Source organism: Lissotriton helveticus, chromosome 6, assembly GCF_964261635.1.
Source record: "Lissotriton helveticus chromosome 6, aLisHel1.1, whole genome shotgun sequence".
Classification (NCBI taxonomy): Eukaryota; Metazoa; Chordata; class Amphibia; order Caudata; family Salamandridae; genus Lissotriton; species Lissotriton helveticus.
Genome location: NC_136067.1, coordinates 1,046,237,780 through 1,046,245,651, shown reverse-complemented (window position 1 = coordinate 1,046,245,651; position 7,872 = coordinate 1,046,237,780). Strand labels below are relative to the sequence as shown.

The window sequence follows — 7,872 nt, the reverse complement described above, 5'->3', positions numbered from 1 at the left end:
TTTTATCCTGTTGCACAACTGTATGCACTTTAATGGCAGTTTTTACTAGCCGAATAAAGGGCTAGATGTAGGTAATTTACAATTACTGATTCGAAAATACTGAATGTTACCTATTCGGTATTTTCGAATCAGTAATTGCAATGTAGATAAAAATTTGGTAAAAAATACCGAATCGGTAAGATTCGGTATTTACCTAATCAGTATTTACCGATTCAGTATTTGCCATTGATTCCTATGGGCCTGGAGGCCCATAGCAATGAATGTCAATTACCTAATCAGTAATTACCGATTCGGTAAATACCCAAAAATTCAAGGGTGGCAGGGTGTCACTTTGACACCCTGTTGCACCCCTGATTAGTGCTTGTCTGCCATGTGGTACACATACATGCCCTAAGGGCATGTATGTCTGTCACATGGCACAGGTGTACATGCAAAGATTTGCATATACACAGGTATTCCTTATTTACCACCAACTAAAAGTTGGTGGTAAATAACGAATCCTTAAAGCCCTGTGGCACTGTTTACAGTGCCACTTACATTTCAACATACAGATTCAGTAATTACCGAATCTGTAATTTTACTGATTCGGTAAAATTACCGATTCGGTACATTTACCTTATCGGTAAATTTACCGAATCTGTATGTTTTTTGATGCCCTACATCTCAGTATCCAAATACCGGTCGGTAACGGCCGAAAATCGGTATTTTCGGCCGTTACCGACCGGTATTTGGATACCTACATCTGGCCCAAAGTTTTTTAACAAATCGAATCGACAAAATTATGCAATAATACTGCACAAAATATGGCAAATTTTGCCGCATAATTCTTGCCTCATGATTTACTATACCCTGCCACATAATTTGGTCCTTCCCTGCCACATAATTCCAGTGGCCCTGCCATTGGCCACCTCCTCATTGTTAAGATTTATAGTGCACAGCTTATAAAACATCCTGAACACTTACGGATATTTATACATCACTAAGAAAATCCAAGTTACAAAGCCGCAGGGTCCCACATCTGTTTCCAACTTCTTTCAAAAACCAGGAGCAGCAGACACAACAGCCAGGCTAGCTTTTAGTAGCTGCTGTAGCAAGAGAGGGTGAAAGTCCCCTTAGTTTCGTGCATTACAGGGAGTATAAAACTCTCAACACCGTTTGGAGTATGACCTTGTGTCCTGAAGGGCATGTCTAAATATAGATTGGATAAGCTGGCAGAAGAGCGAAGCCATGGCTTGACGAGTAATGGAACAATTCAAGGGCACTTAATATTAAATGACACCCTGTACTTAATGCCCTAGAAAAGGTCCTCCACTTCTCACTGCAGTCGTGTAAGTGAATTATATTTTCAGACGGTTCTTCCTGAACGTCCGGGCGCGACAAGAAGACGAAAAAGGACGGCGGGAAAGCAGGTAAGAAACCTGCAATGGCTGACGCAGCACGTCATTGACGGTGACGTTTACAGCCTGTAAGAAACCTGCAATGTCTGACACAGCACGTCATTGCCGGTGACGTTTACCAACAGGCACTCCATTGGCAGCCATGACAGTTACCACTAGAATAAACGTGCTTTTCGAACACAAGGGGACCCATTTCCCATTTAGTGCAACAAAGTTTTGCTCGTGTTGCATTTTTCCGTAACATAAGGCAATGGTATTCTGAATTATGCAGCAATTCGTCGATGAGAACAGAAGTTGCGCTGTCATCAGCAAATTAATTCTCAACCTTTTCCCCCAACTGGGACAGTCATTTTCATTTCATTTCATTTCATCCAGAGCTCCGGCACCAATATTCTGGGGCTAGTAGCAATATAGATCGAGGTCTATAAAAAAAAAAGAGAATTCATGTGAAACAGATACACTCTAGGTCCTGTTTTCTGAGAAGTATTTCATGCTTTGTAAAGCCAGGCACTGGTGTCGCACAGAAACAGCAGGATGCAAATAAATGTCAGACAGTGCTTGGATTTATCAACCATGCATCAGAATGTAGCCGAGGCCTCTGGTCTCAGAGCGTGTACAGAATCTCCAGAACTAAAATAGTTTTTGCGGTGTCTATTTTATCCTGTGCTGCTAAATCGAACAGCAATTTGTTTGTTATAACACTCACAATATGAAAGACAAAAGACATATAGGGGCAGATTTATGAAGGCCTTGCGCCGCCGGTGCGTCACTTTATTTGACGCAACGGTGGCGCAAACAATGCGCCCTATTTACAACGTGACGCATCTAGGAGATGCGTCACGTTGTAAAGCCCTGCGCCATAGGAGGCGTTCCTGCGCAGGGGGGGGTGTTCCTGCGCAGGAACGCCTCCTAAAAGTGGCTGAGTGAAATCTATAAGATTTCACTCAGTCACTTTCAGGACAATGCTGCGCCAAAACCCTGCGCCTGCTTGAAGCAGGCGTAGTTCTTGACGCAGCATTGTGGAGATGGGGCACCCCCGAGCCTTGCTGGAGCTGCGTCGCGCTTGCGACACAGCTGCAGCAATGCGCCACCTTTACGGCACAGATGCGTCACGCATCTGTGCCGTTTTTGCCCCATGGTGCGCCGCATTGTAAATGCGGCGCACCATGGGTGGCGGAGCAGCGGCGCAGGATGACTGGCGCATAGTCATCATAAATCTGCCCCATAGGGGCAGATTTATGAAGGCCTTGCGCCGCCGGTGCGTCACTTTATTTGACGCAACGGTGGCGCAAACAATGCGCCCTATTTACAACGTGACGCATCTAGGAGATGCGTCACGTTGTAAAGCCCTGCGCCATAGGAGGCGTTCCTGCGCAGGGGGGGGGGTGTTCCTGCGCAGGAACGCCTCCTAAAAGTGGCTGAGTGAAATCTATAAGATTTCACTCAGTCACTTTCAGGACAATGCTGCGCCAAAACCCTGCGCCTGCTTGAAGCAGGCGTAGGTCTTGACGCAGCATTGTGGAGATGGGGCACCCCCGAGACTTGCTGGAGCTGCGTCGCGCTTGCGACACAGCTCCAGCAATGCGCCACCTTTACGGCACAGATGCGTCACGCATCTGTGCCGTTTTTGCCCCATGGTGCGCCGCATTGTAAATGCGGCGCACCATGGGTGGCAGAGCAGCGGCTCAGGATGACTGGCGCATCCCTGGGGATGCGCCAGTCATCATAAATCTGCCCCATAGTGCCTGTCTTGTCTACCAAATACATGTGCAAAACAGCAGTAATGTTATGAAAAGGCAGAGGTGTTTGGTGTCATTTGAAAGGAGTGGGACACAAATATCTTCAGCAAGCAGGTGAAATGAGATATACCTTTTACATCTGGGGAGGGGTGGGGGTGTTCCCATGAAGGTTCCTTCTCTCTGAGAACTTCCCCGATAGATTTTTAAGAAAAATAAAGCTAGACTGCAACTGGCTTTGTATGTAAACTTATTACATTGCCAAAGGTTCTCAACAAGGGGCGCCAATTAAATTATGCAACACTTTCATGATGTGCCGGACAAGCTTTACCCTTCCCTAGGCGGTTAGGACGGTTCACTCTCTCAATAAAAACATTGACATAATTGTGTCAGAGACTGCATATGTCAGCATATTTTCCCTAGAAATTTGCTACTGCTATCGGTATTTCAGTCGGCTGACAAAAATGGGGTTATGACATTTCACATGTCCTATTGTTTCCCAAAATATATAAACAACCTTTTTCTTCACTCTTACATTCCACTCCCACGTTCCCTCCCTGTCCCTTCCAAGAATCTGTCACATGCACATGACTGAGAAGTTACATGGAAGGGGTAGGGTGGGAAATCGAGTAATCCAATTCTCAAGTCATCGATAGGCCACAGAGAGCAGAGCTGGACAAATCGTATAGGTTTATATAGCAGTGCTACCTCTTAAGTTACAAAAGAACTAGAAAGCGGATAGATGAGGACACTCTTTCAGACTGCGACCAGATCATAAGAAGCTCTGTCGATATACATAATTACATGCCTCTACACAAATAAAACTATGTTCCTTTGCAAAAAGTGGTCTCTGGTTTTACGGAATTAAAGGTTTATAAACTCGGCATTAATAAGCACTTTAAACTTAATTTTAAAATATATTTCAGAACCATGCTAATTTTGAGCACAATCATCAAAATGCTAGTTCCTGATCACAAGTTTTGCTACTGAAAGCAGACTTTTAATCTTGGATAAATATATTTATATCGCTCAAACAAATTCAAGGAGGGTACACTTAATCCAGGGCACCATTATAGCAGGGATAGCAACACTCAAGCCAAGAATGCTCCAATATACCATAGTTTATGGAGGCTGCATAAGAAGAGATGAGCTGTGTGAAGTCTCTTTTAAGTCTCCATAGATCCACCTATTTTTGGGGCTGTGCTTCTAATTCCTGACTGGAAAGCGTGAGGCCTGAGGCAATGACTGGGGTTCAGAGTTTGTGGGAAAAGATGTACGCTATACAAAGTGTAAAAGGATCCAACATGTTAATCTGAACTCACCAGCTTGAGTTGGAAGTCCTTTCAGTGGTGGCTCACAGTTCATTACTTAGGAATCATTAGGTCTCAGTACTAGTGGCTTCTCTTAATCCTCCATGCCTTTCTGTGCTTTGTAAGGATGGTCTCTGATATTGAGAGGCTGATAGGATCTGACCACCAGTAGAGCAATCAGGTCTAGTGCATGGCCATTCAGCCTTTGGCTCCCGATCGGGTCCTTCTGCCTATAGTGGGCGCAGGTATTGTGGTTCAAATACACAAATGCAAAGCTCACCTGACAGATCCCAGGGGTCCCTGTAAGTAATTCTGCAATCTGTGTCAAGCATTTTTCCTGAAGGAGATGTATTGTTTAACTTCTTCCTAGGTCTCTAAAATCCTAATTCTCATTGTACTCTTGAGAACATTTCCCACACCGCAATCATCAGCAACTTTGAATTGATACGTAATAACAACTGGAAGGAAGGTGGCCTTACAAATGCACATCTTTTTCTTCCATAAGTGGTTGTTTCCTCTTTATCTTCCTTACTTATCTTTGCTGCAGCTTCTCCTTCCATGCTCTGTCTTCCTTGATGTCTTAGGGTCTAATCATGAGTTTGCGGTTCATGGGACTACTGAACCCGTGGTGGCTCAGTTCAACTGCCGTATTACAACAATGGCGGTGGGACCGCAACAGGACCATCGCATCCTTCGGTGATTCCTGATTTCGCAGCAGTGGTACAGTGGTGTGAGGCTGTTAATATGCTTGATGTTGCCACTGCGGCACCACCAAGCATATTACACATTTCCTCACTGCAACCCTTTTCATGTCGAGTGGCGGAGAGGAAACTAACGGGGCCCTGTAGGGCCTCCTGTTGCCTCTGTGCATGGGGGTGCATGCAGGAATTGCATATGGTGTGTGGCCCCTGTTTGTAAGCACCCCCAGTTCCTGCACGGAACAAAATGCACAACATTGTGCATTTCGGTCAGTGCAGCAATGGGCCGCGGTGCTCCCACAGCAGTGCCTTTCTAAGGCTCTCCTATGAGCCTTATACAGGCATCGCCATGGGTCTGCTGCTAGAAGACCACCCAACCTGTATTGTAGTCAGAATACGGTGGGCGGGGTGACTATGGGTTTGGCGGAGTTGCAGCGGGCGCTGGCGTAGCGACCCTCTGCAACGCCGCCAAATTCATTTTCAGGCTCTTAATCTTTTCACAGAACCTCTGGTACTTCAACTATTTTTGTGGTTTTCTGTGATCCTTCTTTCCACCTCTCACTAGTGAAACTTTGAGTGGCCAAAATATTGCTACAAACATATCAACAATATTTTGTCAAAATTATTGTCACTTCAATATCAAGAAAAACAAGAAGCCAAGAATATTGTTTTGAATGTATGTAATATTATTTTTTAAATATTTTTGTATATAATGTTTACTTTAATACAGCTGTAGAGAATATTAATTATCAAATGACTAATATATGTTAGCTATATTTTGGGGTATTAGTAAAATCTGAATAAATGTTTTAGTACAGTTTGTAAGTTTTAATGTACAATTCTTTTTCCTTACAGTAAATTAATGTAATATGTTAGATAAATATTTAATTGATGATTAAGAATGCTGAATATTAAATTGGCTAATTATTATGGTACGTATTTTAGTGTATTTCATGATTTGTAATCTGTAATATAGATTTTCTATAGTTTAATTATTTTTTTACAATTATTAGCGAGTTTTTTGCAGTCAATAGGGTGGGAACTTATTGAAAGTATTATTTATGGTTTGCTGCGTGTAAGGAATTTTTAGGTTAATACATGATTACTTGATAATTATGTACATTACATATTTAATTATTTTTTTTTGTACGTTTTTACTCAATTTTCATTTTTTAATTCTTTTAAATGTATTTGTTTTATTTAATTACAATTTTTGTGTTATTTTATCAATGCTTTATTTATAATAATATTTATAATTTAATATTTATATTCATTAGCTAGTGATTTGTTGGTTAGCAGGGTGGGAAGTGTATTTAGTTGACATTTATATTTGCAAAATTATTATTTAATAATAAATTATATATTTTTTTATGACATTTAAATTTATGTATACTGTTTGCATTTTTATTTTAAATATGTGATGATATTTGTATAATGTTAGGTATTCAATTTTTTTTTCTTTGAATGAGTAGGAATGGGATAGGGATATCTAACCCTTCCAAAATACACTTTCCATGCTTTCGCTTATGTTGAAGTGGGAATAGTTAATCTAATGCCTTCAAAGCCCAACACTTTCACTACTGTTATTTAGATTGGTGGGAAGTGTAAAGCTAACCCTTTCAGAGTCCACCACTTTCCTTGATTGTGCTTTCATTGATAAATCTAATACCTCCAAAGTCCAACAATTTTCCTACTGTTGCATAGATTGGAGTAGCAATATAAAATCTAACCCTTACAAAGTCCATCATTGTCCCTACTGTTGCTAACTTTGGAGTAGGAATAGTAAAAATAACTCATTGAGAGTTCAACACTCCTGCTTTTTCCTAAATCGGAGTTAAAATGGTCCATTGAAGTCCCACACGTTTGCTAGTGTTTTTTTATTTTAGATTTTTTTCTTTAATGTCTATATTGTTTCGAAAAAACTATTGTAATTTTTATGTACATTTTATTTGAGTTTTTTATATTAACGCTATTTTTATAATAACTGCGATATGTCTTTGATATTATGGATTTGTTATTTTAATGATTAAGTTATTGTTCACATTTAATGTAACAAAAAGAAAATTGTTTAAGTATTGTTTTGTTTATATATATATATATATATATATATATATATATATATATATATATATATATATATTAGCTCCAAAGTCCCAGGAAAATTAATCCAAAAGGAAGGCAGCACACTCAGGGGAGGTTTCACAGAAGATTTAATAGGGAAACCAACAGCAACGACGCGTTTCGCCTTAGGGCTTTGTCAAGTAGTGCAGAGAGCCGAGGCGTGCGTCGGTTTAAAAAGAGGACAACATGCAAATTCAGATGTCAAGAAATCAAGGTAGGACTGTGCAAACTTAAACTTGGTCGCCATATTGGAACGGAGTAGGATACAATACAGGCAATAGAAACATCATGCTTCAGATAAATGCCTAAACCAATTACAATGTGTGGATCACAAAACTATCCAAGTTCTAAATGAACATGAAAGCGCAGTCATAACAATGAATCCTATCACAATAATCTCGCCCTGAATGGGCATGCGGTGAGAACTGAAAGCAGCTATTTCTCGGAGCAAACTCAATTACAGTCACAAAATACGATGTATAGCAAACAATTAAGCCCCGAATGGGCACACAGTTAATGCTAAATGTATTAGTTTATGCATACATATTGCAAGAAATCAAGGAGCGAGCAGTGAAGACTAAATTCTATCAAAATCGCAGCTCTTTGCCCC

At 40.9% G+C, this 7,872-nt stretch overlaps 1 long non-coding RNA gene across 1 annotated transcript in view; it reads left to right on the top strand.

Moving 5' to 3' along the window:
- The first annotated feature begins 1,281 nt into the window (after window positions 1–1,281).
- Window positions 1,282–7,872, top strand: part of LOC144761638 (uncharacterized) — a 47,764-nt gene continuing 41,173 nt past the window's right edge. Inside the window, exon 1 of the long non-coding RNA XR_013595829.1 lies at window positions 1,282–1,409. This is a non-coding gene — a long non-coding RNA (uncharacterized LOC144761638). The remainder of the gene's footprint in view (window positions 1,410–7,872) is intronic.